This window comes from Haemaphysalis longicornis, unplaced genomic scaffold, assembly GCF_048455015.1.
Source record: "Haemaphysalis longicornis isolate Haplotype H1 unplaced genomic scaffold, Haemaphysalis longicornis Haplotype H1 scaffold_2, whole genome shotgun sequence".
Taxonomy (NCBI): Eukaryota; Metazoa; Arthropoda; class Arachnida; order Ixodida; family Ixodidae; genus Haemaphysalis; species Haemaphysalis longicornis.
This window is the reverse complement of record NW_027526295.1, coordinates 44,272,425-44,284,034: the sequence shown is the minus strand read 5'-3', so window position 1 is coordinate 44,284,034 and position 11,610 is coordinate 44,272,425.

The window sequence follows — 11,610 nt, the reverse complement described above, 5'->3', positions numbered from 1 at the left end:
GTGGGTGCTGGCGGCGATGTGGTGTAGGGCGTTGCGGATCTATGACAACGGCGTCGCACACGCCGGAGCGTGGACGAGGAAGACGCACCATTGTCCTTGTATACAACGGTCTGCTTGGCAGCCGCTCACGATGTGGCGCCTTATAGCAGCAGGCAGGATGCAACCGTCCATTGCCGGTCGCCGATGGGCAGCAGGTGGCGGGTCGTCTCAGGGGTGGAGCACGCACACGTTGCGCCTCCGCGAGTCAGAAGCCGCGTCTCGGCTCCAGGATGCCAAGACACCAGGTAGACCCCTCTCGAGCTCGGGTCCCGAAAACCGGACGAGCTTCAAGTATTCAACCTGGACGTCGCGCTCCTACTACCTGCTCAGTCCACTTCTCCCGGTGTTCTCCCCTGTTCTTGCCTGGTCTCCCTAGCTCTTCAACTATGCCCGCCTTTTATTGGTTGGTTGGTTGGTTGGTTCCTTATGTTATGGCGCGTACCCACGCGGGGGATTGGCCAAGAAGCTGCCAGTAATAATTAGGCTGTGACCCGGTTTATTTTAGAGAAAAAAAAGAAGTACGAGAAAAAACATTGAGAGTAGAAAAAAAAATCTTTGGATTGAACAGGACTGTCAGGAAAAAAAAATCTTGCGAATGAAGGCATAGCTATCTAGCAGGACATCCGGCCTGTCGCCGCAACAAAGGCATGAAAGGCGATCACGACATCTCTGTGGCAATATCCTATGACGGAAGCACCCAGGGAAAGAATAACGGTTAAAGATAAAGGGAGATTCAGCCGATTAAACGTGTATTCAAGGTGCGTGCGTCGCATCGAGGAAAAGCTGCGGCAATTTAAAAGAAAGTGTTCTATTGTTTCAGGGGCATTGCAGAAAGGGCATTGAGGAGATAACGCCTGACCAGCTTTGTGTAGATAAAAATTTAAAGGGGGGATTCTGCAACGAAATTTTGTGATTGCGACCTCACATTTACGAGATTCGCAGAATTTAGGCTTCCATAAGTGAGAGAGGTGAATATAGTCGGAGCATGAACGAAGGGCATCTTGCCGATTACTTTGTAAAACTTGAAGGCGCCTGAACCTCGCCCCCAAAAGAAAACTGTCAATTGGGAAATTCACGACGGCAGGACCCCCAAGAGCCAAATTGGCTAATTGGTCTGCCATTTCATTGAAGATTATCCCTGCGTGACCAGGGACCCACACTAACCGGATCTCGCGAAGCTGGTAAGGAATGAATGAACGGAATGACCTGAGAATAGAAGAATCTTTATCATTTGTTAGAGCAGTGCACACGGAGAGAGAATCCGAAAGGATAACCACCCCCGCAAATCTGTGCTGTAGTTTATTAAGGGCTAAGATTATCGCCAATAATTCTGCCTGAAAGATCGGGGTATAGTCTGGCAGCCTGATTGAGAAGGACCAATCTAGATACTGAGAATATATTCCTACCCCAGCCTTCTCATCACTTTGCGAGGCATCTGTGGCAATGACGACATCAGTATGAAGAGTGGCCAAGTGATCTTCAAGTAAATGATTGAGTAATCGGGCCGGCAATGATTTCGCATGCGAAGGAAAAATGTTGTCCAAGCTTATGTCGACAGGCGACAAATTATCAGAATAGGGCTGGAGTAGAAAAAGATCTGCACGAAGAGGCTGCAGCCATGCATGAACGCAATCCAATTGAGGACGCTGAAATCGGGGTCACGTAAATCCTCGAAAAAGGTCAGGCCTCAAGAGGAAGATGGGTTGAGCTTCGTATAATGGAGATTCAAACAGTTTTAGAAATGTTACAACAGTTACAATTTAAATCAATCCAGAAGTGAAGGCAACCGTGCCTCAAGGTACAATACAGAGTTAGCTACATACTTTGGCAACCCTAAACATAAACGCAACGCCAATCTCTCAATAAGAAATAGGGGATGGAGTTTGTACGTCGCGCAGCCAGAAAATAACACGCAACCAAATTCCAATACTGGGCGAACATAGCAACGATAAATCATTAGCAGGGCGTCTCTACGCATACCGAATTTATGATTGCATAGCCTACGCAGCACTCCCGCAGCTTTTTCACCTTTGGCAGCAATGTGCGAAATATGAGGACGCCATGTGAGGTGGTCGTCATAAATTATACCCAAATATTTAATTTCCGTGACCTGAGGGATGGATTGCAACCGGTATGTTAGACGTAATGATATAGGGTTATTGCTGGGAAATACTATAACGGCACATTTACTGACATTTAGCGAGAGGTGTAACGTGCTAAGCCAATTATCCAGGACAACCACATAGTCCTGCAGTCGCTGATATAACGCTTGGATGTCCCTATCAGCCGAGAAAAAAGCAATATCATCGGCATACACATAGGTAGATATGCCGTTCTGTATTGGGATAGAACTAAGGAGTAAGTTAAAAATAACTGGAGAAAGAACTGATCCCTGAGGAACTCCACGAAATTGGTGATACTGGGATGTCGATAAGCCGCCCTTGGAACAAAAGAATTTCCTTCCCTTTAAAAACTCACAAATCCAGGAGCGGATGTACCCTGGAATCTCGCTAGATGCAAGGCGTGACATCAACGTGCTGTACTCTACGCTGTCGTAAGCCTTTGCTATATCTAGGGTTACCAGCGCACTTACATGTTTTAGTCGGCGAGCTAATTTAATGCGGCTCTCGATGTCGACGTGGGCCTTCCAAATAGAATTTCCAGGTCTGAAGCCAATCTGGGCGGGGCTTAGAATACGATTACTGTTCAGAAACCGCATCAGCCGGCCATGCAATACCCTTTCAACCAACTTTACCACGTTGCTAGTCAACGAAATCGTCCTAATATTGTCTTTGACGAAGCCCAAATTTTCGTTTTTCAACAATGGTGCTACCTTAGCGATTTTCCATTCAGAAGGTATCCAGCTGTTTTTTAACGACATGTTGACAATGTTTAGTAAATCATCAGAAGACACCTCAAGCAGAAATTTCAACGTTGCCACCGTAATGCCGTCTGATCCTGGAGCACACTCAGACAGCTGCAAAACAATATCAGCTAATTCCGCCCTTGTCACTGGAGTGAAACCCTCATTTGAAACCTGGCACACAAAAGGAGAGGCCAACCCAGAAGAAAAACGAGATTCTAGTTCCTGCGCAATACGTTCCAAAGTTTCCATAGACTCACTCGTTGACTGAACAATTGACTTGCCGTTATCCTGATCTTGTACAACCTTTCTTGAACGAAGGAATCTATGCAACATGCGTCTATTTTTGGACTTTGATAGAGAGGCGAACTTTTGGGTGTTATAATTTTCTTTTGCTTTAGAAACAACCCGCTTGAATATTGCATCCGCAAACTTGTAACTGGTCCAATTGGATGGGCATTGGTTTTTAAGAACGTTCTTCCAAGCCGCTTCTCTCTGACTATACGCACGAGCACATTCCTCATTCCACCATGTACTGGAGCCGCCATCTTTTTGAGAACAAACAATAAAGCGGGATTTTTTAACAGATTCAGAAAGGATTGATAACACTTGAGCTGCCCGGAGTTCCTCGTCTCTCGGTGGAATAGAGCTAAGTGCTGTTTTTAGTTCTTTTTGAACGCGGTGAAAATTTATATGCCGAACTATATGTGCTCGCGGTGACGTAGGAAGGCATAAAAGCTCATATACAATTGGGATGTGGTCACTACTTGTAGCCTGGTCCCAAGTAGACCATGAAGATATATTTCCCGGGGTGGAGAATGTCAAATCAAGAACAGAACTGGTCTGCCATCGAAAAAATGTCGCAGTTCCAGAGTTAAAACACTACAAATTGTTGTCCCGCATCCAGTCGCAAAGACGCCTGCCACAGGAATCTTTGCGGAAACCCCACGATACGTGGTGCGAATTGAAATCACCACAAAGAACAACCCGTTTTTCACACGCCGACACGGCAGCATCGAGTGAAGAGGTGGAAGTTACTCCACTCGGAAAGTACGCATTCACTATAGAAAATGCAACGCAACCTGGAAGATTGAATGTCACTACCAGAATTTCCGATTCCACAGACATAAATTGAAATGAGAGATAGGCTTTATGGCAAAATCGAGGGAATACCAAAGTTAGCAATCCTCCTCCTTTAGTTGGACGGTCTAAACGGAACGTTCGGTAGTTGTGGAATCTAAATGGCCGACCAGGAGCCAGCCAAGTTTCCTCCAGTACAATAACATCTGGTCGGGTTTTAGAAACAATATTGTGAAGGTCTGTTAGCGCTGAAAAGACTGAACGACAATTCCATTGAAGTATCCGTAGAGACATTATGGGGAAGTGATGGCCGCCACAGCCGCCTCCAAAATATCACCTGTTTTTTGACTCGCTTGACCTTTCTTAGACTTTTTTTTCGGGCACGATTCAGGTGAACCCAAAATCGGCGATCCTGTTCTTTTATACACAATTGATTGATACTCCATGTCTTCTGGGTGGTTCTCAGACTCGACGTTATTCTCGTTAGCAGGACGAATGTTCGATGCCATGCGAGAAACAGGCGGGCTAGTTGCGGCTTTGGATGCATGACGAACCATCGAGGCCGGACGACCGGGGGGCGCCAGCTACCATTTTGGAGGGAAGAGAAGTACCTTCGCATTGGGACTGAGACGAAGGGTTGGAAGAAGCAGAAGTGGATGGTGACGGTTGGCTGAAACGGCTTGAAGAGTGAGCGGGGTCAGTCTCATCCAAATGTAGTTGATTGAGTGACCCAACAGCCTTAGTATTAAAACCACAAGCGGAATCTGTTTGCACAGCTACGCCACACAACGCGGACACAGACTCTGTGATGTGTGCCGTGTGAGCTGTTAGGAGTACTGCCATAGAATGCAGGTAGCGATCCATCATCTTTGACTGACTTTTTTCGATTGCTGACGCGATCACATCAACAAGAGATGCGTCCACAGTAGCGGAGCCACGTGCCACAACTGAGGCATAGCCTGACGATCTAGCTTTGACTACAGCCATCGCCTCACTCCACGAGCACCGGCGCTTTTCAATGACCTCAAGGATCTTCACCTCCTGTGCTCGAACCGGACAGTTGGAGTAGTCCGCACGGTGTGAGTTTCCACATAGGCAGCAAGTTTCTTCATCTGTCTGGCATGGAGCAGGAGGGTGATCGCCTCCACAAGTGCAACAACGAGCAGACGACTTACAACCCCCGACACTGTGGCCGAATCGCCAACACTTTCGGCACTGTAGTGGACGAGGGGAAAGCGGCTCAACCTTGAAGATTACGGGCCACGCTTTTAACTCCCCAGGGACAGACACACCAGCGAAGGTGGCGATGACTGACTCGGTCGGATAGCGGACAGCGTTCTCTACTCGGCTACAGCGATGCACAGCAATGACACCAGCCGAAGCGAATTCCTCCAGCATATCGTCAACCCCTCGTGCTACTTGCGAATTCTTTCTTCTCGGCGCAACCCCACTCCGGGCATCTCCCGAACGCCGCACTGACGCCACGAGCACTCAGGGGTTACGTCCCTGCAACAGCGTCGTCGTCGTTATCACGACCGTCACACCACACAGAGGTTTAACGCGCCAACGCTACACAGGCGATTAGGTTTGACCACCTGCGTATTTCAAATGCGAATGTATTTCTTAGTCGGGGGTTGTGAGTGAGTGAGTGAGTGAGTGAAGACTTTATTCAAATCGCCTGCAGGCGGCCTCCGTTACCGAAGTGCCGTGACGCGGCCCTACGTCTTTCCGGTTGGGCTCTTTACTAGGCAGCTCCCTCGCTACTAGCGTCGAGGTCCTCCGGTCTGCCCGCGCTGGGCGGCCGGGCCCTCTCGGCTTTCGCTCGGGCGATGCTGTTCAAGTGCCGCCAGGATCTGCTGGACGGCCTGTAATTTATGTCATTGTCACTGCTCCGCGCCGCGGTCAGGTACCACGGCGGGATCTTTGTCTCCACTGACGCTTCTGTAGGTCTTGCCGAGCAGTCCCACAGGATGTGAGCCTCGTAGCCCGCGCACTGCGGCACAGTTTGCACGTATCGTCCTCGTATTGCTCGGGGCACACATGCTTCATGAGGACCGGGGGCAGTAAGGAACCCGTCTGCAATTGTCTTAGTACCACCGCTTGCTCCCTGGCCAGGCCGGGGTGCGGCGGCGCCATTTCTCTTCTTCTCATCCTATAGTATGTCGTGATTTCGTTATATGTCCCCATCCTGTCTTTGGTTTCCCCCCACAGTTCTGCAGACGGGTTCGCTCCAGCCGCGCGGTCAGTTAACACTCGCGCAGTAGAGTTCGCCGTCTCATAGTCGGGGGTTGTCGTGCTCCGTTGGCCGGCGTGCGCCTGCATTCCTCCAGCGCGAGCGCACGTGAGCGCGCACCTCGTAGTTCTGCCTTCGTCGTCGTCGTCGTCGTAAATGCGAATGCATTTCTTAGTGGGGGGTTGTCCTGCTCCGTCGGCGTGCGCCCGCAGGTGTTATTTCTCCGCGCTCCTCCTCGCCCCTAGCAACAGCTGTGGCGCGCCTAGCAACCGGAGCAGGTGGTAGCTCGGGCGGAAGTAGCGGAGCAAAAGGGGAGAGGAAGAGCGTGCTCGGGCGTGTGAGGGCGCTCGCATCGCGGAGCTCGGGCGCAGTAGCGGAGAGTGAGTGGAGAGGAAGAGCGTGCTCGGGCGTGTGAGGGCGCTCGCATCGCGGAGCTCGGCGGGAGAGAGAGCTCGCGCGCGGGGCGGGCGTGTTGCGCGGGTCTCTGTCTCCTCTCCGCGTACCCTCTCTGCGCTCGCTGCGCTCGGAAAATGTATATAAATGCAGTGGAGCGCACGCCTCTCTCCGTTACTGCTTGCCGCAGCGCACTCATCGGTACACCCAATGCATTCGCATTTCCGCACGATCCCCTTCGGGAAGGTGGGGGAGTTTTTTTTTATCCGGGGCCGAAATCTCAAACGTACGGTCTCTTGCTCTCGGCTTCGGCGTCCGTCGTCCATCGTCCGTCCAACTACCGGCCTAGGAAGACACCGCCAATAATGCCGCTCCACGATCCCTTTAGGTGAAGCGTTCTCGTCTGGTGCCGGCCCAGGAAGACTCCGGCAACACTGTCGCTCCAGCATCTCATGGTCGGGGTTATGTCGCTCCCTTGTTGTGGCGCCGTCTACACACCCACTGCGCATGCTCGGCTCATCTCGGGCCGGGCCAGGAAGACACCGCTAACACTGTCGCTCCAGGAGCCATTCAAGTGTAAGACACCGCCGGGTGTTCAGCAAGCCGAGCATGCACAGTGGGGGTGTGGACGGTGCAACAACGACAAGGGAGGGACATAGCCCCATCGCATTTAATAATATTACACTATCTTCTTGTAGGGGAACCCTGAGGAGTATGCGAAACAGCCATGGGCTCAACGCAACTTCCCATTTCGTAGTACCGGTAAGTGAAAAGTATGGTACTTACCATGGAAATCAAACTGTAAATATAAAGGTAGCTACGCACCTCAACCTAACGGAAACGACGAACTGAAAACTAATGGGCACTTGAATCGACCCCATGGCTGCTTTACATACTACTCAGGGTTCCCCTACGGGAAGATGGTGAATTTTTTTGCTTTTCGTCTCCATCAGAAAAGCGGCCGCTGCGGTCGGGAATTCAACCGGCGTCCTTGAGCTCAGCAGCACAATTTACTAATGTTCTGTATACTTATTTTATCGCACCTGACAGTCCCAGCTGTGCGGCAGGAACTTCAAGACCGACGCCGATGGTCGAGTGGTGGAACACTTGTATCGTAAGCGGGATGTACCAGTTTCGATTCCTGGGCTGCCGGATACCCACCGGTTTCTTTCAGGGGTAGAAGCGTCCCCGGAGCCTCTGGATGCCTTGGACGTTGAAATAAACGCTTGGAGCTTCACTATAAGCAGCCATGGGAGGCGACGTGGGAGATCCCTCGAACCACTTCGGGGAAGCTCAGGGACCACTGGGCGCCCACCAGACCAAACGGTACAAGCTCCTCCTGTACTGTCTCGGCCGGGGGAAAAGGGCTTAGACCCGGTCTACCACAGTGACATACGTGTGAGGCTGCTGCTCCCGGACTCCAGCCGCAGGTCCCCCACCATAACAAAAAATGGGTGCAGGCGCCTTCCATTCAGGGGATCCTGGAAACTGGGATATCATGTCGGTCAGCATCATTGGTTACAAGAAAGTGGTAGGTGTTTCGCTACCGCTGGGCACCAACCAGTAACAAAATTGGTACAAGCACCCCCTGCACAGGGGATCTCGTGCTTGAGAAATAACCCGACTTTGCCAGGAAATTCCCCGGTAAAACCGCATGCGGACCCTTGAAATGGGAAGTCACGTCTGGGAAGCTGCCTTTACCCTTGCGAGGGGCCCCTGACCCTTATCCATCTGGCGCGGCCACCGACCAGCATGCCACGTTTCGCGATTGCCGGGAGTGAAGCAATCTGGCGGGATGTCCTGCCACAGGCAGTTGCGAGTTCAGCGTCCACCGTGGCTGTGGATAGCACCATGTGCATTCGCGCGCCTTGGTTGCGCCGGGCACGTACCGGTAAAATAGGTACAAGCGACTTCCGGGCTGGGCACTCGGCCCTTGCGTGGGACTGAAACCGTTGGGTAGTTCACGCGACTTGCACGGGAAACGCCCCTATGGAAAAGGGCGGCTGCAAAAACGCAGGACCTTTTTTTGGGAACTTTCAAGGAGGCAGCCATGTTTATTATAAGACGTCAATACAAAGGCACCATCGCATAGGCAGAATAGATTTGGCTCATTTTGATCCGTGCAACACCAGGATGTGGCTCATTTTCGATCCGAAACCAGATATGCGTATACACTCGGCGGGCGTATATGACCTATTTTTTAGAACCTGCCTCTTAGGGAGAGTTGAAGAGTTTTTTAGTCACTATACCATTATCTGATTAACTGTCGGTTTCTGGATTTGGCTTATTTCGAACGGAATCTCCTCATATGCTCTCTAGCTGCAAAACTATCCCGAAACAAATTATGTGACATTTAGTCGGTAAGATGACTCCAATAAAGTTTACAAGTTTTGTTTGCTTTGCAAAATTCCGTAGCTCCCATTGAATTTTCAAATGCTGAAAAATTCCCGTCTGCTGTCACTACATGACTTCAAAGGGAAGGAAACCGACAGACCCAAGTTCGTCCGTTAAACGATAAAAAAATAGACTGGAACCATCGACCTTCTAAGTTTCATGCACTATGTTAACCCGAATGTATACCCGGTCCGAAATTCCAAACAAGCGTGTTTTGTTTCGTGGACTCCTTGCCCTGCGGTTGTTTCACTGGTCATCGTTCTTCGCAGGGGGAAAAGGCACTGAGCTTTTTTTTTTGTGTGTGTGTGGGGGGGGGTGGGGGGCGTTGGTTGGACACACCAATAGGTGTGTCCAAATGCGCTTTGCCTCCAACCGCAGAAGCGGAGTTCCTGACAGGACAGGTTTCATGTGCGGCATTTCGGGACGTTGTTTGCCATGTATGTAAAATGTTCTCTAGAAAATCCGCGTAAGTAAGCTCCTTTCAGCTTGAACGCATCCCCAGGAGTAGAGCCGGGAACATTACTGGGTGGAAGGAGCAGTTCTGATGCCGCCCGCAAGACCCAACCTGCGCTTTCGTGCGGACAACCTTAGATTGGCAGGTGCCAAATTCAGTACATCCCACGACACCTAGATTATCACGCTTCCACTTCCACCCTAATCCACTTCCACCCAGCCGAGAACCCCCTTCGTTATCCCACAAGGCAGTGAACCGCATTCCTGAAAAAGATTGCGGGATTTGTAAACTCCATAAACTGAATGCCGAACCTCCTTGTCGATCTTGTGCAAATTATTGGCATTGTACCCAGGCAAAGGCAGCGTTCAAGATGCAATAGCAATGGGGGACGGCTACGCCACCGCGTGAAAAGTAAGCGGTATTACTACCAAAATTGCTCAAATAGAAAAAACACTGGGCACATAAAACGTTTTTAGACAAGCCAGCTTGGCATGCGGAAATTTATGGCTCTAGCGTCATTGGCGAATGTAGCTTTGTGGGTAAATTTTTATTTCGGGGTTCAGATATCGTAAGATGGAGCTTGAACTCATTTCGTCCTCGAAGTTTAGTGGAAGGTTTGTTACCACACAATGCGCCTGTGCCTTGACTCTGTATCCACCCGTATGTGACGTTGGATTGGAACCATGTAGCCGGGTGCGGGCTCAACTTAGCTTCGTGATTTTGATCAATAGAGCAATATATAAATAACTGCAAAGTGTGCCCGTTGTGAGATGTAGCACTTTTAACTACTCCGAATCAAGAACTCCGAAGATTACTAACAAAGTCGTATAATGTCATGATGCTATCTGATTTTCCTCCGCTTACATGGTTGCCACTTTATTATACAATTCGCGGTATTTAATTTGGTTGTAACCATCATTAAAATTGTATAATAACCGCTCATGCTATTTTTAACAAATATTGTTTATTTCCAAACGAATTCATGGGGGACAATAGAAAACAAGTTTCGATCATGCTATTTCACAGCCAAGCAGCGCACACTATAAACAAAAAAAGCAGCGTTCATTCCATAAACAAAGAGTAAAAAACGAGAGAAAGATCAAAAGCAGTACATACTTCTATACGAAAGGAGATACATAAAAAAGGATCTTGTAGCATACCCTGCCAACGAAAAGGGGAATTCCGCAAATGAGCGGATGCGGGATGGCAGGGGCAGCAGGTGCGTAGAGCAGGAAGCAATGCACCACACATTTGAACAATTACTTTAGAGGCATACAATGCAAACGACAATGACTGCAAATAGAAAATAAAATATATTTTATTGGCTAACACAGGAAATATTCGCACACGTTGCACCCCAGCGCCCCAGCATCAGATTTCCCGAAAGATCGGCAATCTGCTCAGGTAGGCCTACGTAGCGGTCTTGCCAGTTTTGTGCAATTTCGAAGAGTACGTGTAAGAGTTTGCTCCAATGATAGAGTTGGAGTGAGACCAGAGGTGAACTCCACGAGCTGGAGACCGAGTTCCTGCGCTATTTTAGCCTGCCCCAACGGAAGGGATCAACCACCCTTCAACTCCATCCACCGTGTACAGAATTTGCGAGCAGATTTACGGGAGGAGGGAAACAATGCCGGAAAATATACGGCGGCTCTTTACCTCTCCGACTTCGCCAATATTTGTATGGCTTCCGGATACTAGAACATTCAAACGAAGCCAATAATTAGCGTGGATACATTTTCCTTCATTACCAGCTTGCGCTTGCTTCGCTTTCACCTGTTTTTCAAAGTACGCCAAGACCATGTACTCACGACACGTTTAAGAAGACACATATGTAGGGAGAACGGTCCCTCTAGTAGAGATTGCATCGCCACCGAATGTTCGTATGCGACCCTAATCTCTGCTATCTATACGGCGCACTCGAATTGACAAAAGCTGCAGAGATATGTATCAATTACATGCGAACTTCTGCTACATGTCTAGTTCATTCATTCTTAGAAGTGCACGACGAGAGATATTGAAACCTCGTTCCCCGTCATGCCTTCCCCGTCATTCCTTCAGCACTGATACCAGTCGCGGTGGCTCAGTGGCTAACCCGTTCTACATGGGGCGAATTTCGCCTGCGAATTCGCAGTTGCGGCGCCGCCCGTGCGGCAA